The sequence below is a fragment of the Triturus cristatus genome, chromosome 8 (genome assembly GCF_964204655.1).
Source record: "Triturus cristatus chromosome 8, aTriCri1.1, whole genome shotgun sequence".
In the NCBI taxonomy this organism is placed as follows: Eukaryota; Metazoa; Chordata; class Amphibia; order Caudata; family Salamandridae; genus Triturus; species Triturus cristatus.
The window spans coordinates 98,344,704-98,371,526 of NC_140591.1; the positions used below are offsets into that span (position 1 = coordinate 98,344,704).

A 26,823-nucleotide genomic window follows, 5' to 3' on the forward strand; every position below is an offset into this window, starting at 1 on the left:
CGTGTAGGAAAAGGTCAGATGCCAGAGGTATTCAGTATAAGGCAGGGGGATGATGGATTAAAGCTTTCATTAAAAAAAAAAAACTACAGTGGTCTGGGGCTGTCCCCATTCACAGAATAGGGAAACTATAGGAGGTGGCAAGATTCATTGGGTGCATCTTTGTTTCTAAGGGTGTACATCTTGGCTACAGTGGCAAGACCACTAACAAACTCATTTAATGTTTGCATGGAGATCAGTTTGCGGGCGGATGGGGGAAACAGTGCAGCTCCAGTTCAAAAACGTGGGGGCACAGCTGTGCCAGGAAACCACAGATTTGTAACTGCCAGGGTTGGCAGACCTACCCATGGAGTCCGCAACCACTGACTAGGACATGCCTTAAATGCTTGTGTAGGGTGCACCACTCTATATGACATAAAAGAAGCTGTGCCTTTCTAAAACCAGCAATATGTGTTTGCGCCCGACTCCTAAAATGCGGTGCCTAGAAAAGCTTTTCCATATTACAATCTAAACAGATGACCTTTTTCCTAGGAGGTTGTGGGTGGTAAAAACAGAGCAAGACTTTCCTTAAATGCTCATTCAGGTCATGTAACTTGTGCAAGAACATCAAATGCTAACACTTAAAATGAGCTTTCTTGTGATGTTTCTCCGAGCCCTGGCTTTGGCCATGCAAGCAATGTGTTAGGGAAGATATTTTCTCTCTTTTCATTTAATAGATTTACATCTCACTTCTGTCTAATGTTAGACTGGATGGCATACCCCTGGTAAGGCCCAGGAGCATTTGAAAAACCCCTCTGAAGGTTGGAAAGATTATTAGAGTGGAACGTGGGTGGGGAGGTAGGTGAAACACATGGTGTGCAAAATAAAAAAGATTATGATGTTTAGGACCCCAAGAACCAGAATGCACCTGGGGCTCACAGTCAACCAATATCTGGCTAAAGTACTCCCTTGGAAACTATACAATAGTAGTACCAAAATGTTTAATGAGAAAAATGTGTGCTTTTGCTCCTTCAAGGAGCTGCGAAGTAAAAGAGGCTGAATTTACTGTCCTCTTCATTGACATACCTAAACGCCAGGATCTTACAAACTGCTTATGTTGTAGAAGTGCAAATAAATAAAACATATCTTGACTATTCTTTTAGCGTTGTTTCTGTGTACTGCATCTTTTTAACTTTTTAGAATTGAATTACTCATTCTACTGGCCACTGAATATCGAGTTTCTTCTTTGTGTATTTGTTCCACAATGAGCCATACATTATGGGACAAATACCGTACTTTATATCTAACAAACGATTCGAGCTTAAACAACCATTTTCCAACAACTTTTAGAAAAGAAAGGCATGGTGGATATCAGTTAAAATAAATCTCTCAATTAATCCTAAATTCAGACAAGAAGTCTGCATTACCTGCCCTTTACTATTTGTAAATAGTAACTTCTGTTCAAACAATCAATCAACCAATATTCACGAGGCAAATCCATATTTAACGTACATGTCTTTGTTAGGGGTGCCCTCCGGCGGTGCTGGATGACTGACCTCTAACAAACGGTCCGGGCTGAACCAATTACCAATCAGTGGGGAGAAGATAGGCATGACGTATAATCGGACAAATAAAGATCTCAAACAATTGTGGACAAAGGTCCGCACTACCTATCCTTCGCTGCCTGCAAAGAGAGAGAATATTCCTATTCTTCGTTGTTTGCAAACAGAGAATATCTCAAAAAGAACCAACGTACCAAATAGCTAACAAGTTAAACGAACCAATAAAGCGTAATACTAGTATTCAATCCAAACAATTCCAATGCAATCAATCATTCGACAGCAGTCGTTTTCACGACCTTACCCGGACCGTATTAGTCAGTTCTTCGTCTTACCTTTCCAGCGCCTGGTTGTCCTCTTACTCCAATCAATGACGGCGTTCCTTGAAGGTCTCAGTCAGGACCGTAGGTCACTCGAGAGAGGTCCGTTCGGAACCGGTGAAGTTCAGTTGATCGGCAGCCAGACGAGGGTCTTTTCAGGGCAGGTTAACTCCAATCATTAGTTGTTCACTCCGTTGTTAGGACCTCTCTACCGGACCCACGAGTCGCTGATGAGCTTCCACGTTGGGTCGCCAATTTGTGAAAAGCAGCGAGTCTCCTAAAACCATCAATGCTGCCTGGTGCAGGGTTCCACCTTTAATTCACTTTGGGTTCGCTATCAAAATAATGAGGTAAGCGCTGGAAACTGGAAGACAAGAAAAAGGTTTATTTCTCATGAGGAGATCACATCAACTGCAGACACCGGGATGTCTGAGGGAGGTGTTCTAACTGCATCTCTTTTTGCTCTTCCTTTTATACAGGTTTTGACACAATGCATTGTTGTCCCACAAGCCCAACATTGTTTCATCAACATGGTTACACAAGCTTGGAGTCCCCGCCCCGGGCAGGTTGTCACACAAGCCCAAATGTTATTCTCCTCCCACCCAGGCCAAACAGACAATATTATCTGGCAGCTGGACCTTGCTTCAGGGTCTAAAACATGAGAGACCGGCCAGATCTAAGAGTCTGTTCTGTTGATAAAAACAGGTCCCATTGTTGGCAAAAACAAGTCTTGCTGTTTGCAGTGCAATAAACCCTGTTTGCAAGAGTCTGTTTGGTATTTGGGACCTGTTGGTGTCCAAGGGTTTGCCTGTAAACAGACATGAGAGGAAAAACGAGTTTGTGGCAGCAAGTGGCACTGGGGTTTGTTGTGACAATGGGGTTTATAGCCCCCAGCCCACATATCAGGTTTGGTCAGAGAGTCAGAAGGATGCTAGCAAGGACAGGGTGAGACAAAGGTGACCAACAGAGTACAAAATGGCTGTGATGGCTAAAATGGCTGTAGCTTGTGCACATAGAAATTCCCACTAAACAAGATGGCGCAGGTAATATTCACGATCCTTATTTTACTTTTAACAATATGGTTGTGGTGAACATAAATGAACGCCGCTTATGTACACCTAAAGTTTATCGATTTTAACAATACTGATTCATGTATTGGTACTAGGGGAACATTTATCCCAGCAGTAAACTACAGAAATTTGTGATGCACATTGAATAAATCACGATAACAATTGATGAACCAAAAGGAAAACATAATTGACATCTAATGATACATGATTATTAGCCCTGATGAAGTTCAAGACACCTTGAATGAAACGCGTTGGCTGGATGCTTTTATTCATTGGATTTTATGACTTTGAATATTGTATCTGAATAAAGCAGGAATTGCTTAATGGACCGAGAGACTCATTAATTAATCTGTTTATGGGTGCACCATTCCACTCTTTGTTCTGTCATCATCCTTGTGTATTGGATGGAATGTTTGGAGGTACCCATGGCTGTGGCTGAAGTATCCATGGTAAATATCTGACACTGTCATATTAAATGTGCTCCTTTTCATAATGGGCTCACCCATGAAACAATTATGACCATGGTATAGTGGAAGCAATTTCTGACTTAAGACATTAGAAACAAGCATTGGCAAAGCCAATAGGCCTCGCCTTTGGTAACTTATAAGTGTTTAGCCAGAGCTATTGGCTTTGCTAATGTGTTTAAGCTATGTTGTGTAGTAGTGTGGCTTGTGTGCGGAATGTTACAAAATTTTAATTAAAAAAGCTGGTGGGTAGTGGCCCTACAGAAGAATGAATGTGGGAAGGATGCTGACACATGAGAACGTTTATTATGTGGATTTTCTCATAGGATGACGTTTATTTAGGATAAATTGTCTTATGTGTGTTGTAGGGATAGAAGGACTGTTTAAGGGTGGTGTGCTCCAAGGAGGGTCGATTCTACAGGGAGCTTTGTTTTATAGGGTATGATATTCTTAGTGTAGGGTGCTTTTCAGTGAATGTTAGAGGAATTATTTTGCAAGGGGAATTTTTCCCATATAAAAAATTGTGGGGTGGGGGATTGCTCTTGTGAAGATAAGTTTGATGAGAGACGTAGCAAAACATGAAATGTGAACTTTAATGACTGCAATATCTGAAAACGTACTCTAAAAAGGAACCTTTGCATACACGGTGAAAGGTTAATTCAGAGGGTTATTGGTGTGGACTTAGGTTTGGGGAGGTTTGTCGCTTCTTTACCAGCTCTGCCGCTAGTATTGTCCCCTTCCCACTCTTCAGGAAGTCCTGGGCCAGGTTGAATCCCCCACAGGGCCCTGGGCGTCAGAAGCATCACCCCGACCCTCGTACATCTCCTCAACAGGATTCCAGGCTCAGGCTGGGGGGCTGCGAAATTGGTGGTCCAGCTGCCGAGAGAACTGGAATGTCCCAGGACAGATGGGATGGCACAGTTAGGGAAGAGATGCAGGGAGTTCACAGGAAGAGGAACAAGGAAAGGGGGTGGGAGCGAGGAACGGAATGCGGGGAGGGGAGGAAAAGGAGAGGAGAGAAAGGAGCAGAAGAGGAAAAGGCGAAGAGGAGGCGCACTGAAAGTGAAATGGTGGTAAGGGATAAGTAGAGCGTGAATGGGGAGAGGGGGCGAGTGAGTGCTGGAGAAATGAAAGAATGAGAACAGAAGACGATTTTACTAGAGGTGGGGGGGTGAAAGGCTGTGGAGAGGAAGAGGTAACGAAAGTAATGAATGGGTAAGTTATACAGAGGGTGAAATGGGGTGAAAGTAAAAGAAAGCAGAGAACGAATGAGTAAAGGCAGGAGGATGGGCGGAGTGTGCAGGAATAAATGACAGTGAGAAAGAAAGTGGGGCAGAAGCAGGGAAAGATGGGATGGGACAGGTAGGAGATGGCAAAGTCTGAGGTGCGAGTGGAGTGGGGAGAGAAAAAACAAATGGTCCATGCCAACGTGATGTCTAATTGTAAAGCACATGTTCACCCCTTGGGGTATCTTGGTGCTTAAAATATAGGTGTTCATTGAACCATGCTTCAATGTACCTCTTTTATCGACCTCAGAAGTATGAAAGACTCAGTGATGAGACCAAAATGTAAATCTGTGGCCATGGGATAAAAAATAAATTCTTGAGTTTGAACATTAGTCTCCTCAGCCATCAGAGGTAGAGAAAGATATACTTTGAATATTAATTTCACAAAAGCGAGACAGGAAGAGACCATCACACATGTCACTGAGAGACTACCATCACCAAACTCCTCCAGCAAGGATACATGAGGTCGCTCACAAGCGCCAAGAGTGACTGCGTAGACTGGCACTCAGTGAAACTTGCCCTGCTCTCTGGTGCATGAGCACTAGTCACAAGCTGACACAGCACAGACTCCACTTCAATGAAAAAAATAATTATCAGAGAGGGCGAAGCGGAGGGATTACAAGAGAATAAATCACCTTCGATAGAGGCAAAGGTGTCAGGAAGTGGCGAGCAGTGAAAGTTCAATGAATCTGTAACAAAGAAAAGCACGCAGAACGGGAGGGCGCTGCAGGAGGAGTGGCAGCTGCTCCTGTGCTGCACGCGTGGGGTGGACTATTCACGACTACATGCAAAGCACAAGAAGAGAGGAAGTGTGGCAGGGGAAAGAGGAGGGCTGGGGTGTAGTTGCGTGCAGGCTGGCAGGACAACCTGGGAACCGAGCGTCCTGCAGGCTCACCCCAAAGTAAGCATGTGAACTGCTGTTCTATACTTGTGAGCAGGCACTATTTCATTGTTTCAACTCGGCCGATGGGGGGCTATTACGTGCTTGCTATTAGAAGTTTCAGAGACAACAGGGAGTGAAGAAAGATGAGGATAGGGTAAGGGTGACAATGGGAAGGAGTAAACGCACAATGTGTACTTGTGGGGGTGAGATTTGCTTATCGGACTAAGTGGGGTTACTAATACTGGTTGCTTTGGTTTTTTTATTATTAATTTGAAATGGCTCTGATGTCTGACCTCGATAGGAATGCGTGATGGATGGCGGCCATGAAGAAAGATGAAGCGGTGCATGTATGAGCAGAGGCAGGCAGACAAACAATAATAAGCGTTTATTATAAATTTTAAATGGCGCTGATGTCCGACACCGATAGGTATGCGTGATGGACGGCGGCCATGAAGAAAGATGAAGCGGTGCATGTACGAGCAGAGGCAGGCAGACAAACAACAACAAGCACGGCCGCGAAAGTGAAAGCGACCGCGCTGGGTTAATTAGTAACATGATCCAGGAATGCATCTGCCAACCTGCGCAACGCTGCTCGCTCCCGGGTCCCAAAGGTCAGGGGAGTGAACGTTTAGAGAAAAGACGGGACATGCACTCGCCTTTGGCCATTTGCGTGCTTTCATTTTTGAAAGCCACACACAAAGGCCAATCGAATGTGTGGAACTTGAAAAACCACACGCCCAAGTTTTGAGAAAGTCTGGAGTGATTCCAAGAGGCCTCCACATAGGGCAGTACACACGCGCTGCGCTAGGCTCGACCTAAAAAATGAGATCTACTCTTAGGAAAGGCCAGGCTTCCCTGGTGCACCATGAAAGTACTCAAATATTTCATGAAAGCTCATAAGGGTCTGTGGCGTTTAAGAAATTTGATCACAAAAGTTTCAAAAAAGTCTCAGAGGAGAAGTCTACTCTCCCTTAAATCATCTACAAGATATCTTTTAACTTGTTTTGCCCTGCTGGAATTTGGGGGAAGTCTCACACCCCACCACTTACGTGGATCTATTTCCTCCTATAATCGGTATGAGGTTAGCTCTCATCCCATTTCTGGAAATGCTTCTCCTGCCCCATTGCTGGAAACAGGACGGGCTTTAGGGCAGTGCGACTGGTGCAGCCGCAGCTGGCGTCGGCCTTGGTGGGGGGGCACTGTGTTTAAAAATTATTTATGGTTCAAAAGCACATCAACGTCCTTGTGTATCAGGTAGTTTTAAGGCAACAATAAAAATATCAAGATAACTCTGGTGAATAATGGTCCTACTAGTGAGGGATCATAATTTTTTCTAGTTGTAGTTTTGGCTCATCATAAAGTAGCACGGAGGGTTAATGTGCCTGCTGCAAAGAACGTGTACCATGCACATCACAGAACTGAGTTTGAGTGAACTATGAGTAGCACTATAAAAATATTAAATGTACGTTGGAGAGAGGCTATGGAGAGATTAGGTGCACTGTTGGAGAGTGGTAGTGTTGCAATTCATGGAGAAGGAGGAAATGGGGGAGGACAGCACCACAAAAGATTGTTCTAACGCCACCACCAGTGCTCAAACCGACTGTGGCTAGGAGTCTTAATTCCCCCAAAGTTTGGGTCTAGTTGCTCCCCTTCTCGTCACTGTACTGATAGTGCATCTCGGGCAAGGTCTCTACTAAGCCCTGAAGGGGTTTGCATAGCTGCCAAGGTTTCAGTTGCCATGTGTGTGACATTTTCATTTTTTTGTATGCTTCTGTGTGACATTTTAGTTGTGTAAGTGTGACACACTGCTTGACACTTTTTTGCCACTGGAACAGTGCAGTAACGAACATGTATAAAAATTATTATCAGAAACGACCCCCTTTTTAGGTAGAGCCTAGACAGCACTTGCGCTGTAACTTAGTGACCTGTTGTATATGCTTAGTGGAGTTCAACCCCGCTTCTTAGTTTTCATTTGTCTATTTCAGTATTCTTTAAAAATCCTTGTCAGTGGCCAGTCCTGCCTCTTTGTCCCTCCTTTTTCTCTTCTATTCCTCCCGTGGGTCAGGGAGTAAGTATGGTATCATTATGCTATGGTTGTTGATCTGTTCCTTGGGGGATTATTTATTTCTTGGTTCCTGCTCTGTTACTGTTTGCTTGTGCTTGCATGCTAATGCAGCATTTCTGGCAACTGCATGTTTTTTTAAAACTTTTGTCCGGCACTCGGAAGGTATCAGAGAGCAGGCTCAAACTTGGTTCCCGAACTTCAAAGTTGGCCACTCTAGCCATTGCGTCATATCCTCTTCATTGCCCCATTCTGCCTGCTCCCTCCCAGCCCCCTCCCTCGTACTAATCACAGGATGTTGAGCCTCCCTACAGACTCAAACTCAGCTTCAACTCCCTACAAGCTCCATTATTTTTACATCTCCCTGTTCACCCCTGTTTTAAAAAAAAAAATCTTTTTTCAATGTCGGCCATCAGTTGTGCTCTTTTGTCGGATATTGGTTTCGTTTTGGGCTTCCTTATGAGGGCGATTGGACTTGTTTTGCTTTGCCACTTATAACGCCGATCAACTAATTGAGTGTAGTTTGATGTTTTAAATAAAGCATGCTCCATGTGTCCAGAAAGAAACTGTATCGTTGACTAAAGGACATATATAGCTCATGTATTATTTTACCAATTAAAGATGGCCAGCAGATTTTCCATCATTTCTAAAATTGTGTCAAAAAACTGCCTATCCTTCATCTGTATTTGCTTCGTTGTCGTTCAAAGGTGGCTGACAAGTTTGCCTGTGTGCGTTGATAGTCTTGTCCTTCCTTCATTTCGATGGTTGATGGTGCTGCAGGACTAGACTGGGTCTTGCTTCCTGTTTGTTCTTGCCTGTCTATCAGCTTAGCTTCCGGTGGCCGTAAGATGATAATATCACAGCAGTTGCAAGTAGAGAGACTTCAAAGCAGAGCCCAAAGATTAAAGGTGATAAGTTTAAAGTTGTCTCTCGGTACGTTACGTTACATTGTGGAGGGGCGGTCCTGTACATTTGCACATTTTTCAAACAGGTCTTGCTTTTAAACTACAGTTCATGGTCAATGAGAGACGTGTCATTTTTAATTCCATGTGTTGTAACTGAATTTACAATGCACTTGCTACCCTCTCACAAGGCATTGACACTCCTTACAGGGATTAGCATGCTACTCCTGCCTGGATCCCAAGGTTAGTGGATTGTTTAAGTCGTTATTGGTATTAATTGTGCTCTAAAAAAAGCCGTCCACTTGTTTATTTCAGATTCTTTGTTGTCAATTAGTTGCAGTTAGGTGTGCTCATTAGTGAGTCAATGCAAAACAAACTGGAGAGTAAAAGGTGCGTTTTGTTGATATTTTATCATAGCTGCTCATCTCCTAGCTGCCAGCAGCATTGCGCTGGAATTGCAAATATGTGTGGGAGAGCGTAAATTGCTCCCACCCTGATAAACCCTGTAGGAGTGCGTCATAATCCCCGGTAGTCTGCACTCACATGTATTTGGTGTTACTAATGTATCAATGAAGATGGGGGTCTACCACTATTAAAAGTATTAGTACACACAAAGGAGAGGTGAGGGGGGCAGATTCACCTATTTCGAACCCCCAGACAATACTTTTATACACCAAAAGGAGTAGGGAGCATTAAATAAAATTGTGTCTCGTGGTGGCATGTGTTGTGTGTCTATATACTGCCGTCACTCCTAAGTTCTCTCATTGCCTACCGCCAGTTCTAACATGAAATAGGGTGAAACTTGGTGAGTTACACCGCCCCCCTACTGTGGCGGTTGGTGGAATGTAAGAGTATATGGTATGGTGCACGCAACGCTGATTTTCACGCCTACTGCGTAGGCATTTAGCATGAATGATTGATCATGAATTGCGATTTTTACTCCGATTGATGGGAGTTCTCTAGAGTGAAGTACCCATGTCTCTGGTGGAATGAATGATGAAATAGATCATGTTCTAGTGGATATATATACTTGCACATACAGATTTAGAAACATGAGTGAAGATCATCCCTTCTAATTTTCTTCACTTGTCATGTCTTCTATCCCATTGTTCCTTTTAGTACACTCCACAACTAATTCTGAGGAATTCCCTCGGATATAGAATTAGGGTATCTAACACCTCACATCCCAGACTGAGGTGAGGAGTCTGGACATTTAGACTGGGACCGGTAGAGTCCTGAGGAAGGCCGGCGTGACCCCTATCGAGGGGCACATATACACAGCCGAAACATGTCGACCATCTGGCAATAAGGAGGGGTGTTAGGAGCACATTGCATCTCCCAATCACCACCATCCTTCAAGTTTTTAACCCTGGCTGCAGGGTCCAGGAATAAAGTTTAGGCACGGCGACACCTCCGAGCTAGTTTTAACCTACACCATACTGCACTTTTCACTTCCGGTGTTCCCAGTCACCATTGAAATATATTGTTTCTCTTTTATGTTGTATTGTCTTCCCCACTCTTATTGCACCACCCCTGGCGTTGGCTACGCCATAGGTTTTTGTAGCAGCCCTATGATGAAGCATGTCACACAATTGTGTGAGTGAGGACAGTATTTAGACACAACACATGCCACTGATGGAGCGGGTAGTACAAAATTTTGTATACCCCCCTATCCTGCATGAATATATAACGAATAATCTATTAATTGTAATATTATTAAACGTGTGTGAGTGTTTTCCTAACCAAAATTATTAATATACGAAATATACGTGGGGTTTGCAATTTGCATGGCAAAATAATTTTTATTAAAATCGTACGCATACTAACCGTAGTTTATGTATTTGATAGAATATTGCATGATATATGTGGCTTTTGTGATGTTTTTCGTAATGTTGCACCAGATGACATCATTGGGTGAATATGAACGCTTTAAATGTCGCTATACGCTAGATAATTACAAACACATAGAGGGATTAGTGAGGGATTAACATTTTATTCATTATTTTTATGTATTAATTACTTTTTGTGTTTGTTTCGCTTAAGTTACCCATTAGGCCTGCATTTAAAATGTCCGACAACGTACCGCGACGCAGTGGCCACCATTCTATGAGGTTTCAGACGATGTGCGCCTGCGTGGTTCCTTGTCCCTGTGGCCTCGTCATGACCTGTACTGCACTGTACCCACACAAGGTCGCTGTGGGAATCCCGCCAAGAAATACAGTAATGAACGCTTGACGGAAACCGGTTTTTGCCGAACGATGATCTAACCTCTTGAACTATGTGAAACTTTACCGGATGTTCCTAATGGACCAATCAAAAGAGAAAAAAAGCCTGAATTTGCTACAACTTGACATTATTTTCATTATAAATTAGTAGTAGAATAGAGAGTAAAAAACTTGCTTCCCATTTCCTTTTCCTCTGACGACCCTTATGCTGACGAAGACGACGGTGACGCGACTGATGTATTTCTGAATCTTTGACAGACTGAATGCTGCCCAATTTCTTGATGGATCACAAACTTTATTCGATTTATGGGCACTGATAGATGCTGGCACGTCTCTGGTCCTGTTCCATTTTCTAGGACTGTAGCGTGCTGACTGAAGAACTTTGATATCCAACTGACTGACAGCTATTTCGATGACTTAGAGGACGACCGATAGCAAGAATAGGTAATTATGGTATTCTGCGATTTATTAGATGCCTACTAAATGTTGCGATAATTAGATAAACAAATTTTGATTAACAAGTAAATGCGTCTGTCTTTTATTGAGGAAGAAAGATCAAAGTTAGAAAAATGTGGGTTTAGATAGCAATAATTACTTTAACTAATCCAACTAAATGATTCATCGATTTACATGAGAGGAGTATCTGATGTCTAGAATTAGGATCTGGAGGTATAAGGATATTAATGTATAGCTATGTAAATAATTTTCTTTTATAGGTTATAAAGTATTCCTTTCATGTCAGCGCTTGAACCGCTCATCTCTCCTGTATGTGCAGACCAGTGAAAGTGACGTATGAATGTTGGTGTTATGGGCCCCACCAATGATTGTATATATGAAAGTGTTAGTGTGATAACTGGTCTGTGATAAGGTTTTTGCGCTCCATCAGTTTTTCTGGTAGCAGAGTTATGGTTTTTATTGTTTTGGTTTGGTGATTATTGCTTGTAAATCGCTTATTGAATTATTGATATTTGATTGGTATTGGTTTATGTATTAACACTCTATGTTGAGTTGCGTCGAGTTTTATGTTGTTTGCACGGCTTCTGGGATGTAGGAAGTCGGAAGTTAGTAACAGTTCCGTAGTAGAGCAGAGGTAAGCGCTGCTCTCGGGAAGACAGAATTGTTGTTACCCTGTAGGTACGCAGGGAAAACGTGTAACGATTGGAGTTGCACGACGCATTGTCTGGGTTCGATTCGGTAACATCATCGTGTGTTGCCATTAGAGACATTTTCTGTATGAGAGAAGTGTGTATGATAGCGAAGGTTACCTGTGAAATTTTGGTCTTAGGAGGCCAGAAGGTACTCTGATGACACTTATCACTGGAAAGATAGCAGGTGTTCTCTAATCTTGCTAGAAGGATAAAGTAGAGGGAAGTGGTACTTTGTTAACAAGTGTTATAATTCTGTAGCAGGACAGACTGTTCGCTGTTCTCGGGAAAGACAGAATTCTGTGTGAATGAACTACATATTCGTATGAGAGTGCGTGAATGAAAAGGCATTCGGGTTAATTGCGAAACTCTAGGTTTATTTCTCAGGAGCATTGGGTCTCCAACTAGGTGTCTTAAATTCTAGGGAAACAGTTAGCTAATGCTTGCTAGAAGGGTAAGGTAGAGGGATGTGCTACTTTATCAACGAAAGTAACGATTCCGTAGTAGGGCAGAGGTAAACGCTGCTGTCGGGAAAGACGGAATTCTTGTGAAAAAGGTCATTAACTATTCTTTTGTTAGCGGGACAGACAATGGTGACATTTTTATGTTGTTACTAACAGATTTGTAAGTTAGAAAAAGCGAAAAAGAGCTTACCGAGAAATTTTGTAAAGGAGGGGTCAGTAGAAGCAGGAGTAGGAGCAGCGCCTGCTGACGTCAGAAAGACCGCGCTGGGATTTACCAGCTGTAGAACGACGTAGACGCTCCTGATTGGTGCGTTGGTGTGTGTGCCGCGCTAGGAGTGGAGAATTGCAGAAGTGACGTAAACGCTCCGGAGTGGTGCGTTCGTGTGAGTCGCTCTACGATTGGCTAAAACAACAGAGTAGTCGTAGGAAGAATCTAGCGATACATGGAAGACAAAATTATGTATTACGATCCACCAGAGAAGGAGAAAAAGTCCTGGTTTGGAAAGATTAAGAGCTTGTGTAAAAGGGACAAGCCAATTGTGACTAGGGAAGGACAATTACTTCCCCCACCGAAAACGCCAGCATCCTTCATGGTTGCGAAATACGGATATCATACTTGTATTTGGTTGGATAATTGGGTAAAATACACAAGAAATGACGGAGTATTGGCATTTCCAGAGCATGGTTCCTTTAATTTAGCGGTTTTGAGAAATTTGAGAGAGAAAATGATGAATTTAGAGCCAAGACCTAGACCAACACAGTTTGAAGCACTGACAGAATGGGAAGATGAGATGCATGACAGAGAGAGACAGAGGACTGGTGGAAGATACAGATATATGTTTGGTAGATATGGGCATGAAAATCATGATGACAGAATGAGAAGGTGGCGGAATGCGAGTATGACTGAAGGTTTGTTTCCTGTGAGAAATGCTGAAGAAATTGGAGGTAGAAAATGTACGGAAAAGAGACATAATATAGAATCAGGAGGGTATGGTGTGCATGAATCGGAGGATGATGTTCTTGACGACATGTTTTATAAAAATCCACCCCCGTATTGACCAGAATCTGAAATATTGACACCAAGTGCCCCAATGAGAGAAACTTTGCGAAGCATTAAAACTGAACCAGTTTCCCAAGAATTAGGAAAAAGCAATTCTGTCAGAGAAATGGAGAGGAAGTCAGATAATAAAGTAAGTGGTGAAAATTCAGCAGAATTAGCGAAAACAACTTTAGAATTAACTGAAAAGATAAGAGAATTGACTAAAAACTTAGAAGCTGTGACTGTTCCAGTGACTATAGGCCCTGTAATGCCTATTTTTGATAAACAAAAGGATAGCAAACATTGTTTAACGGTCCCTTATAACAGTAATAAACAGAACGAGAGGCCAAAGAAAAGCGTAGATGAAAATTCATGGAGACAAACAATGAGAACAATTGAACAAAATGTTTCGAAGGATCTGTTATTAAGTCCAAACATAGCAGAAAGACACACAATGACAATGGAATCAGTTTTAGAGACTCAAAAAGATTTACAACAAAGCACTATAGAGAAAGCAGCAGGTCCTACTTCAGACGAATTGAGCGAATGGTTTAGGAGCTTACAGAGAAAAGACAAAGAATCCCAATCAATAGATGTGGCCAAGCTACGAATGGTTCTGGAAGAATTAATAGTAGGAACTATCCCCACAGAAAAGCTAAAGACTTATCAGGACGAAGAGTTGCTATTTCTGTGTAAAAGTATAACCTGGAGAGCAAAAAATCTACATGAGAGATTAGAAGAAGTAGCAAATGAAATGGGAAAAGACATTGAAAAGGTAAAAGCGCTACAGAAACCATACCGAATAGATTTTACTGAAAAGGATATCGAAAATTTGAATACCACAGGACGAATAAGTCAGATTAAAGAAATAATTATTCTGTTGAGAAAATGGGGAGATGTGGATAAATGGAGAAGAAGATGGTATAGAAAACGAGATGATTCCTCAGATAAAACGTTTGCAGTATTTCCAGTAAGGGAAAAAGAAAAGGTAGTGACAGAATGCCCCATGAGTGAAATTCCAGGAGGAGGATATGTACATGTCCCATGGACTAGACAAGATAGTTTGTCATTTACGAACGATTCCCCTCGACTACGCGAAAAGCCTGTCGAGTGGTATAGGCAAGTGGACAGGTTCGTAAAATTATCTAAAGTATTATGGACTGATCTAAATAGTCTATTTGACATAATAGTACCTGCAGACTTATGGACAGAATGCAAGTTAATGATAAATTGGCCTACACAAGAATACCCTCGGGATCCATAGACAGGAGCTCCTGACCCTGAGGTTATGAAAAAGTATGAACAGCTTATTGCCTTTCTGAAAAATAAAGTACCTCCCAAAGAAACTGATTGGGTAAAAATTGATAGAACTCATCAGGAAAGTAAGTTGGTACATGCCTATTATGAGAGGCTGATACTGGCCTTTAGACAATTCAGTGGTGATGTAAATTTACGTGAAAAAGATTTGAGCCATTTTGTATACAGATTTGTATATGGCCTATGTCCAGAAATTAGTGAAATGATTAAGCAACATACTGTAGATTGGCAAAACAAGAAAATAGATGAAATATTGAGACATGCAAAATATTTTAGTGACGAGATTGAAGCCAAATAGCGTAAATTAAAAGAGAAAGCTATGTGGGCACAAGTAAAAGTGGCAGAAAGACAGGAAGCCCAGTTAATGGAACAAGCAAATAATACACGACCCAGATCAAAATTCATTCCCGGGAACGGTAAGGGAAACTTTAATATAGAAGAAGCTAAAAAGAAATTTCCATGTCATAATTGTAAATTTCCTCAAAGTACTAATAATGATAATGCATCATTGAATCCACAGGTGCAGAATGAGGTGAGTGGTCAACCGCAGCGACAGCAGCAGGTTGTTACCCAACAGAATCAGGTGCCAAAACCACCTTTTCCACAAAGCAAAAATTCCCAGAAATACAGTAATGAGGATTCTACAACGAAGAACAGGTAAATAAGCTGCCGCACGCTAACGCTGTTTCGCAGTTTTGGCTGCAATGCGATGAGATTGAGTCAGAAGAGGGTTATTGACAGTGCCGAGGGGAGGAAGAAGAGTGCGTACTTGGCGCAACTCTAGAAGTAGACCAGACAGGCCCATTTGTGGATGGGAAAATAAATGAAGAAAACATTACTTTCTTAGTCGATACTGGTGCTACTCGATCAACTGTTAGGTTAGCTGATGTAAAGAATCTTCCTCTCTCGGATGAAACAATCCAAGTAGTTGGTGTATCCAACAGACAGATTAAAACTCATCTTCCAGAACCTGTGAAAGTTAGTATAGGGAAACTTTCTGAAATGCACCGCTTTGTCGTGTGCATCACAAGTCCTGTGAATTTGTTAGGTAGGGATTTGTTGTGCAAAATGAATTGCACTATTTTCTGTACCCCTGATGGAATAGCCTTTGAGACTCCTGATGAAGATGTGCTATATAAAATGACTATGGCAAACAGAGAAACAGAGGTTACTGAAGTCTATGCGGTATTTAACGCTGATGAATTACCTAAAGAGTTGAAACAGACTGTGAAAGCAGAAGTCTGGGATTTTACAGGAGAAGATGTAGGTCTAATGAGAAATGTAGACCCAGTAAAAATAACAGTGAAAGAAGGAATAAGCTATCCAAATGTCCCTCAATATAAATTGACACCTGAGATAATTGAAGGAGTTACTCCTATAATTGAGAAAATGATAAAGCAAGGTATTTTAAGAGAAGTAATGAGTAGTCCATGTAATTCCCCGATTATGGGACTGAAAAAGCCTAATGGAAAGTTCAGGATAGTGCAAGATCTGAGAAAGATAAACAAAATTGTTGTGTCATGTTGTCCCATTGTACCGAATCTGTCTGTGATTTTGTATCAGATTCCTCATGATGCAGAACGGTATACTGTGATTGACTTATGCCATGCTTTCTTTTCCATTCCATTGCACCATGACAGCCAGCAGATTTTTGCGTTTCGTTTTGGAGAACGTATTTTGGCTTGGTGCTGCATCCCACAGGGGTATACAGAGAGCCCCTCGATATTAAATCAGATATTGAAAAGATCCTTAGAAAGTCTAGAGATGCCCGAAAACTCAGTGTTAGTTCAATATATCGACGACCTACTTGTGGCGTCGAAAACCCGTGAAGCATGTGTAATGGACACCATAGCTTTATTGAATCATTTGGTGGATGGAGGACTTAAGGTGTCACTATCAAAATTGCATTTTTGTCAAAAAGAAGTCCATTATTTAGGTCATAACATTGAAAAAGGACTGAGAAAAATAACAATGGACAGAATCAGGATTATAAAAGGTATGAGAGCTCCAATGACGCAAAGAGAAATGAGAATGTTTCTTGGAATGGTCGGGTATTGTCGTCAGTGGATAAGCAATTTTTCCCTGATTGCAAAACCTTTGGTACGATTGACGAGGAGTGATGTGAGAGATCCCATTGATTTGAACAAAGAAGAGTGGGCTGCTTTTAAGCGATTGAGAGATGGCTTGTGTGAAGCACCAGCTTTGGGTCTGCCTGACTATGAAAAGGAATTTGAGTTGTATTGCAGTGAGAGGAATGGATGTGCAATTTCTGTGTTAATACAGAAACATGGAAAACTGAGAAGACCAACTGCATACTTTTCATCCATGCTAGACCCTGTAACTGTAGCCTTACCTGGGTGTTTGAAAGCAGTGGCTGCTACCTGTAGGAGTTTGGAGCAGAGTGAGGGAATTGTGATGGGATATCCTGTGAAGGTGTTTGTACCTCATGATGTGGCAATCCTTTTAACAAGGAGTCGCACTCAGTATATGACACTAAGGGGCATATCAGCAACACCCGGCGATAATTATCGCTCAGCGCTCTTAGCGTGAGGATAATTATCGCCGGGTAACGTGGATTTTTATCGCTGAGATAGCGTGCTATTAGCAACGCTTATCTCCTCAGCGAGAAAAATCCTAGCGCTAACTGCCTAACGTGAGATTATCGCTGGAAACCCAGCGATAATCTCACGCAATGTGGTGTTAGCTTGCTGATAGGGACTCACAAACTTAGCCATGATATCCACCCTCCATAGGATATCATGTCTAAGTCAGCCCTGAAGTAGGCGTAAGGAAAGTAGCGATAACAGGGGTTATCGCTACTCTACTTTTCCTGACGCTATGCTTCATAGCGTGGGGCTTGATGATAGGAGAAATGTCGCTAAAGCGACATTTCTCCTGTCATGTTAGGTCAGGGGTCATTACTTACTTGTTATATATCCGAGTTAGTCGCACACTGCTCCACCCACTAGCGTGTTACCCCGAAGAATTGTGGTCCCTGTAGTTAGCGTCGGCGGGTACGCCTATGCTCAGTGGTGCGTGCAAGTCAGAGTAGCGTTAGCCATCCCTGGACACGTGTTTCGCGGTAGTTGCCACTCGTCAGCAGGGAGTAGGAAGAGTGTAGGGTTGCTTGTGTAGGCTGCTAAAATCATATCAGGTCTGGTACCTCTCGTAGCAAACGCAGGTGCGTAACCATGAGCCCGTCGACTCCCGGGCTCAGAGAGCCACTAAAATATATATCCGAGTTGGTCGCACACTGCTCCACCCACTAGCGTGTTACCCCGAAGAATTGTGGTCCCTGTAGTTAGCGTCGGCGGGTACGCCTATGCTCAGTGGTGCGTGCAAGTCAGAGTAGCGTTAGCCATCCCTGGACACGTGTTTCGCGGTAGTTGCCGCTCGTCAGCAGGGAGTAGGAAGAGTGTAGGGTTGCTTGTGTAGGCTGCTAAAATCATATCAGGTCTGGTACCTCTCGTAGCGAACGCAGGTGCGTAACCATGAGCCCGTCGACTCCCGGGCTCAGAGAGCCACTAAAATATATATCCGAGTTGGTCGCACACTGCTCCACCCACTAGCGTGTTACCCCGAAGAATTGTGGTCCCTGTAGTTAGCGTCGGCGGGTACGCCTATGCTCAGTGGTGCGTGCAAGTCAGAGTAGCGTTAGCCATCCCTGGACACGTGTTTCGCGGTAGTTGCCGCTCGTCAGCAGGGAGTAGGAAGAGTGTAGGGTTGCTTGTGTAGGCTGCTAAAATCATATCAGGTCTGGTACCTCTCGTAGCGAACGCAGATGCGTAACCATGAGCCCGTCGACTCCCGGGCTCAGAGAGCCACTAAAATATATATCCGAGTTGGTCGCACACTGCTCCACCCACTAGCGTGTTACCCCGAAGAATTGTGGTCCCTGTAGTTAGCGTCGGCGGGTACGCCTATGCTCAGTGGTGCGTGCAAGTCAGAGTAGCGTTAGCCATCCCTGGACACGTGTTTCGCTGTAGTTGCCGCTCGTCAGCAGGGAGTAGGAAGAGTGTAGGGTTGCTTGTGTAGGCTGCTAAAATCATATCCGGTCTGGTACCTCTCGTAGCGAACGCAGGTGCGTAACCATGAGCCCGTCGACTCCCGGGCTCAGAGAGCCACTAAAATATATATCCGAGTTGGTCGCACACTGCTCCACCCACTAGCGTGTTACCCCGAAGAATTGTGGTCCCTGTAGTTAGCGTCGGCGGGTACGCCTATGCTCAGTGGTGCGTGCAAGTCAGAGTAGCGTTAGCCATCCCTGGACACGTGTTTCGCGGTAGTTGCCGCTCGTCAGCAGGGAGTAGGAAGAGTGTAGGGTTGCTTGTGTAGGCTGCTAAAATCATATCAGGTCTGGTACCTCTCGTAGCGAACGCAGGTGCGTAACCATGAGCCCGTCGACTCCCGGGCTCAGAGAGCCACTAAAATATATATCCGAGTTGGTCGCACACTGCTCCACCCACTAGCGTGTTACCCCGAAGAGTTGTGGTCCCTGTAGTTAGCGTCGGCGGGTACGCCTATGCTCAGTGGTGCGTGCAAGTCAGAGTAGCGTTAGCCATCCCTGGACACGTGTTTCGCGGTAGTTGCCGCTCGTCAGCAGGGAGTAGGAAGAGTGTAGGGTTGCTTGTTTAGGCTGCTAAAATCATATCAGGTCTGGTACCTCTCGTAGCGAACGCAGGTGCGTAACCATGAGCCCGTCGACTCCCGGGCTCAGAGAGCCACTAAAATATATATCCGAGTTGGTCGCACACTGCTCCACCCACTAGCGTGTTACCCCGAAGAATTGTGGTCCCTGTAGTTAGCGTCGGCGGGTACGCCTATGCTCAGTGGTGCGTGCAAGTCAGAGTAGCGTTAGCCATCCCTGGACACGTGTTTCGCGGTAGTTGCCACTCGTCAGCAGGGAGTAGGAAGAGTGTAGGGTTGCTTGTGTAGGCTGCTAAAATTATATCAGATCTGGTACCTCTCGTAGCGAACGCAGGTGCGTAACCATGAGCCCGTCGACTCCCGGGCTCAGAGAGCCACTAAAATATATATCCGAGTTGGTCGCACACTGCTCCACCCACTAGCGTGTTACCCCGAAGAATTGTGGTCCCTGTAGTTAGCGTCGGCGGGTACGCCTATGCTCAGTGGTGCGTGCAAGTCAGAGTAGCGTTAGCCATCCCTGGACACGTGTTTCGCTGTAGTTGCCGCTCGTCAGCAGGGAGTAGGAAGAGTGTAGGGTTGCTTGTGTAGGCTGCTAAAATCATATCAGGTCTGGTACCTCTCGTAGCGAACGCAGGTGCGTAACCATGAGCCCGTCGACTCCCGGGCTCAGAATTACTTACTTGTTAATTCATTTTCTTTAGCACCGTATCTTGGTTTCGTTACAATTCCATTCCATAGGTTTCTTTTAACCAAGTTCAGGTTTAATTTGTTACATTTTTATTTAGGCACTTTTAAAACATGGGAAAAACCGGAAATACCCTCACCCTGCAGTTGCGATCATTTCTCACCACAAGACACCATGCATTTTGTTATGTTTTGTGGGTTTTATTTAGAGCCAATGAAAAAATATCTGGTATCAGCTTTGAAGGAGGCGGGCTTCACACAAGTGAGACCGGCTCTGCTCTTCTTGCAATCATTGCCTAACATACATATCACCTTTTGCATAGCCAATTTCTTGGTAGCTGCAGTTAGGATGAAAAAACATACCCATTAGATCCATTGTTATTCCTTTTTAACTTTTGTATGCCTAGATTTGTTTTAATGTAAATTATTTTACTGTCATATTTTAACACGCATGAAATGCTCCTAACTTTTTGTATGAAATGTTTTTAATCTCTTTGTATGACTTTAATTGAGTCGAATAAAGATATTCTGACTGACTGACTGAGGTCAGGAATGCCCACTTTGCATCTCATTAGAGATGCAAAGCTGGGCGTTAGGAATCCCCACGCTAAAGCAAGGTTTCACGCGTTAGCGTGGCCTTGCTAATTAGGCGATAAAATTATCGCCGCTTTTCGGCCGAAAACGGCCGCAAAAGCGGCGATAATTTTTTATCGCCTGCTTGTAAATATGCCCCATAGTCGGCTGACTAAATATGAGAAAATCATATTAGGTGCAACTAATGTGAGTCTAGTGAGATGTCTGAATGTGAATCCTTCAACATTGTTGCCTGATGCTGAGAATGTGGAAGTCAGGGACGGAGCGGATCACGATTGTCTGGATGTACTTGATTTTTGTACCAAACCACAACCTGACATAAAAGATGTGCCATTGCCAGAAAGTGATTTTGTGATGTTTGTAGATGGATCTTGTTTGAGAACAGAAGTTGGAATGTTGAGTGCCGCATATGCAGTATGCACGGTCGCAGCAGTAATGGAAGCATCTTATCTGAAAGGAGTAAAATCAGCTCAAGTAGCTGAACTTGTTGCTTTAACTAGAGCATGCAAGATTGGGAAGAATGTGAGAATAACTGTAGTGACTGACAGTCAGTATGGTTTTGGTGTGGTGCATGATTTTGGCCAAATTTGGCTACAGAGAGGATTTATGACATCGAGTGGAACTCCCATTAAGAATGCTGCAGTGGTTGGAAAGTTGCTTGAGGCGATACAGCTGCCTAAGTAATTGGCTGTTGTGAAGTTGCTGCACATAGTCAGTCTGGCGATTATATTACCATCGGCAACAAATATGCCAATGATATGGCCCAATATTGTGCACGAAATCAGAATTCTGTAAATCAGGCAAAGGAAAAAGAAGTACATTCTTGCTCCCTGATGTGTTCTGACATTGTGGGTACCTGGGAGGAAGTGAGGCAATTGCAGGAAGAGGCAGGAGATGAGGAGAGGAAGCAGTGGGTAAAAGCAGGATGTGCACCAAGGGAGAAGGATCGGGTATGGGTCTATCGGGATGGAAGACCAGTTATGCCTGATAGAATGGTGTCTGCCATGGCACGGATGTATCATGGACAGGGTCACATAGGGAGAGACGCGATGATAAGGGCCTTTAAACAAACCTGGTACACTGCAAAGTTTAGACTTGTAGCGGAGAGCCTTTGTCAGAGATGCCTTATATGTCAGCAGTACAACCCTGGAAGAAAAACAATGGTGAGTCTAGGAACCATAGGTCGAGAAGGCGGGCCTTTCACCAGAATGCAAGTAGATTTAATTGAAATGCCTCCCTGTAACAGGTTGAGGTACGTTTTAGTTATGGTTTGTTTGTTTTCCAGATGGGTAGAAGCATACCCAGCAAGAAGGAGTGATGAAATTACAGTGGCAAAATTGCTTTTGAGGGAATTTATTCCTAGATTCGGATTCCCAGTAACAATTGAGTCAGACAGAGGAAAACAGTTCCATAATGAGATCATAAAATTGATTTGTGAAGCATTGAATGTACAACAGAAATTACATTGTGCCTATCGCCCAGAGGCTTCTGGTGTGGTGGAACAAATTAATGGTACTATCAAAAACAGAATAGGGAAAATGTGTTTAGCCACGGGTATGAAAGTGCCTGATGTCTTCCCTCTAGTACTCATGACTATAAGATCAATACCAGACAGAACTACAGGGTTGAGCCCCCATTAAATAATCATGGGAAGGGCAATGCGACATGTTTTCATTCCAGTCAACAAGCTGTTGCCTATAACTGATGACATGGTGTTGGATTACTGTAAAAGCCTGGCTGACGCAGTTCATTCTGTGTTTCATCAGGTTGGAGCGGATGCCACAACCCTTGAAAAGAAGCAAGCTCATGATCTAAGCCCAGGGGACTGGGTGAGAATCAAAGTACACAGAAGGAAGAACTTTTTGGTTCCAAGGTGGGGAAAACCACGACAAGTGATCCTGACCACAACCACAGCTGTAAAGCATGCTGGAATCAAGAAGTGAATTCATGCAAGTCACACATTGAGAATCACAAATCCAGTGGATAATACAGAAAGAGAATATTTCGACAATTTAGAGTCATCGGATGATGAAGAGATAAGAACAAGAGAAAACCCTAAAAGAGGGGAATCAGAGACAAATCAAACTGTTGTCCCAAGAAGTATTGCTTTGAGAAGAAGACTACAAATTTCTGATGCCAGCTCAGACTCAGAAACTGAACAAGTAACTCTGCAATCAAGAAAAAGAAAAGACAGTGAAAAGGCAATCAAAGAAATTGTTGATAAAAAAGTTCCAGATGAAAACTTGAGAGAAATTCCACCTGAAATAACAAAAATAGATGAACAGGTGACAGATACAGAGAGAGAGGGAAAGATTCTTGCGGAAGACCCCCGAGGAGGTGTAGGGAACTTAGACATTAAGTTAGGTGAAGGGACAGTTAGTCAGCAGGAAGATTGCGTACCGGAGCCCCGAGGAGGGACAGAAGTAGGGAAAACAGAAGAAGTGGTGGAAAGAGAAGCTGTCGAAAGTAAAAAGCAAGTTGAAACAGAATCAGAGGAAAGTGAAGACGAAGTACCAGAAGGTCGAGTCTTAAGAAAAAGAGCATGGAGAACTGAAAAGAATGATAAGGGATGTAAACTGAAAAGATCAGCTAGAGATTAAATTTGGCTGAACAAAATAAAGAGACTGAGATATCGGCTGACAAGAGTGAATTCACCAAGAGCTGAACAAGTGAATGAGATAACTAGTCAAGAGAAATCAAAAGACAAAGACACAATTGTAATAGAAGAAGGCAAAAGAACCAGAAAACCTAACCAGAAGTATAAGTCGCCAGAATGGACGTATGTGGCCCTGCCTGAAATAAAAGAAGAGGCGGATAGCCAGGGAAATCCAGAGGTGACTGTACCAGAAGTGGTTGAGGAAGACGAAGAGTCGGAAATCCTGAGAGTTATCTTGTCCGACATTGGAGAAGAAACGGATGTTCAGGAAATCCTGTATTCAGATCACGAGACAAAAGTAAAAGACGATGAGATGCCAAACTGAATAAGACAAGAATTCTGCTAATGGAGATGCAATACATAATGAAGTAGACAAAACTGGTAGAACCAAGTAGGTGCTTAGAGCCTTGGGTTAGATAAACTAGTTGTGAAGTAGAAGAGGCTAAGTCAAAAGACACTGATCATTCTTACGAAATGGCAAATAGAGATAGTAGAAAAGATAGATGTTTATTTTTGAAGCGATGGTGTAAAATGTGTTGGTGTTGTACAGGATTACTAATGCTTCTGTGGAGTATATTAGCACTGATGATCTCATTTAAGGTTACCATAGACACGATAGAAGGACATAGTGAAAACCATACTAATATAGAAAAGATTCAAAAGGTAGTTCCGACAAAAATAGATAGAAATTATTTGCATAAAGAAAGGTCTATAACAGATTTTCTAACAATGTTTTTTCAAAATGACTGTATGAATATGTAAAGACAATGGACGTAAGGGACTGCTACGTTTGTATGCAGTTACCTGCATCTGTATCGGAGGGAGTCAGATATCACCACCTTCCAGTAACATATGGAATAACATGTAGTGTATTAGCTCGTTTATTTTACCAAACAGGGAAGTTAGAATATTATTTTTCAGATGTAGATAACATATTTGCACAAGTTCCATCAATTAATAAACTAAATAAGGTAAAGCCTGCAAAGGTATTAGGTGAATTTTTCTTAGAGACTAAAGAACTAACATTAGAATATATATTTAGAAATAATCTGACTTGCAGTTTAAAGAAAGAAGAAAAGACGTTTCTAGATATGGTTGAAGAAAGGAGATTGAAAATGCAAAAGAAGGTATCTGAGGGAAAGTTGGATAAAACAGTGTGGGATGTTGAAATAGAAAAACACTTGAAAGGAGAAGCTAGTCCAACTATGGCTTTAGATTTGCCTCAGAAAGGAAAATTGTGTATTAGAAGGAATCAGACTGCATATGATAATTACTTTGTAGGGAATAGTGAGTGCCATGATACATACCGAATCATGGGTGGATGGGGATTTAAAGGAGGAAATGATCCAGTTCATCCTGGATTGTATTTTATTTGAGGGAGTAAGGCATATTATCGTTTGCCAGACCATTGGTATGGCACATGTTATGTAGGCCTGGTCTTCCCGAAGATTTTTCACATGGAAAGAGGAGAAGATGGTGTACATAAGTTATGTAGTTATTTAGCACGTAGGAGGAGAGAATCTTGGTCAGAAATTGTAGGTGATATTTTTGGAGCATTGATACCAGCAGTGGGAATATCTCTGAATGCAAACAAAATTAGAAGACTATCAACAGTAGTGGATCGCTTGTCAACAAGCACCGCTGGAGGATTCTTATTGGTAAATACTGAAATGGTTGCCATGCGTGCCATGGTAATGCAAAATCTACTTGCCCTTGATATATTATTGGCAAAAGAGGGTGGAGTCTGTGGAATGCTGAAAGTTCAACATTGTTGCACTTACATTCCCGATGAAAGTAAAGATGTAAAAATTTATATAAAAAATATAACTGATCTGCACGATGAAATTGCACCACTGGAGGTTGAAAGTGTTTGGGAAAAGATTGGAAAGAAAATATCTTCTATTAAAAATGTCTTAGTAAACTTAGGTAGTACCTTTTTAGGTAGAATTGTATTCCCATTAACATGTGTAATTTTCATAGTATTAATATTTAGGTTAGGATGTCTATGTAGAAAAAGGAAGAAAATTCAGAAAAAGTTAAAAAGAGAAAATTTAAAAAGAAAAGATAAGAAACAAGAGAGAGTTTGAAGAAATAGAATTAGAAGAGTTAAAGGAGAGTATGTACAAAACAGCTCGAAGAGAAGAGATTGGAGAGGAAACAGAATTATAAATTAAAGCAAGAACTTATTTCTATTCCATAAAAATTAATACAAAATTTTAGTTGTGTGGTGATAAAATCACCAAAGGGGGGATTGATGAGCGGGTAGTACAAAATTTTGTATACCCCCTATCCTGCATGAATATATAACGAATAATCTATTAATTGCAATATTATTAAACGAGTGTGTTATTATTAATATACGAAATATACGTGGGATTTGCAATTTGCATGGCAAATTAATTTTTATTAAAATCGTACGCATACTAACCGTAGTTTATGTATTTGATAGATTATTGCATGATATATGTGGCTTTTGTGATTTTTTTCGTAATGTTGCACCAGATGACATCATTGGGTTATGTCGCTATACGCTAGATAATTACAAGCACATGGAGGGATTAGTGAGGGTTTAACATTTTATTCATTATTTTTATGTATTAATTACTTTTTGTGTTTGTTTCGCTTAAGTTACCCATTGGGCCTGCATATAAAATGTCCGACAATGTACCGCGACGCAGTGGCCACCATTCCACGAGGTTTCAGACGATGTGCGCCTGCGTGGTTCCTTGTCCCTGTGGCCTCGTCATGACCTGTACTGCACTGTACCCACACAAGGTCGCTGTGGGAATCCCGCCATGAAAAGAGACAATGAACGCTTGACAGAAACCGGTTTTTGCCGAACGATGATCTAACCTCTTGAACTATGTGAAACTTTACCGGATGTTCCTAATGGACCAATCAAAAGAGCCCAAAACCCGAATTTGCTACAACTTGACATTATTTTGATTATAAATTAGTGTTAGAATAGAGAGTAAAAAACTTGCTTCCCATTTCCTTTTCCTCTGATGACCCTTATGCTGAGGAAGACGACGGTGACGCGACTGATGTATTTCTGAATCTTTGACAGACTGAATGCTGCCCAATTTCTTGATGGATCACAAACTTTATTAGATTTATGGACACTGATAGATGCTGGCACGTCTCTGGTCCTGTTCCATTCTTTAGGACTGTAGCGTGCTGACTGAAGAACTTTGATATCCAAATGACTGACAGCTATTTCGATGACTTAGAGGACGACCGATAGCATGAATAGGTAAATATGGTATTCTGCGATTTATTAGATGCCTACTAAATTTTGCAATAATTAGATAAACAAATTTTGATTAACAAGTAAATGCGTCTGTCTTTTATTGAGGAAGAAAGATCAAAGTTAGAAAAATGTGGGTTTAGATAGCAATAATTACTTTAACCAATCCAACTAAATGATTCATCGATTTGCATGAGAGGAGTATCTGATGTCTAGAATTAGGATCTGGAGGTATAAGGATATTAATGTATAGCTATGTAAAAAAAAATCTTTTATAGGTTAT

The 26,823-nt window shown here is 42.4% G+C and overlaps 1 long non-coding RNA gene across 3 annotated transcripts; it reads left to right on the forward strand.

Moving 5' to 3' along the window:
- The first annotated feature begins 8,444 nt into the window (after window positions 1–8,444).
- On the forward strand, window positions 8,445–26,617 carry LOC146801627 (uncharacterized). 3 transcript variants are annotated; one of them, XR_014967626.1, is made up of 4 exons: window positions 8,463–8,765; window positions 10,566–11,191; window positions 15,233–15,369; window positions 25,922–26,617. It is a non-coding gene; the product is annotated as an uncharacterized LOC146801627 (long non-coding RNA). The 3 variants fall into 3 exon arrangements; XR_014967627.1 differs by lacking the exons at window positions 15,233–15,369; window positions 25,922–26,617 and having other exon boundaries at window positions 8,445–8,528; window positions 10,566–11,268; XR_014967625.1 differs by lacking the exons at window positions 15,233–15,369; window positions 25,922–26,617 and having other exon boundaries at window positions 8,457–8,765; window positions 10,566–11,268.
- Window positions 26,618–26,823: the final 206 nt, after the last annotated feature.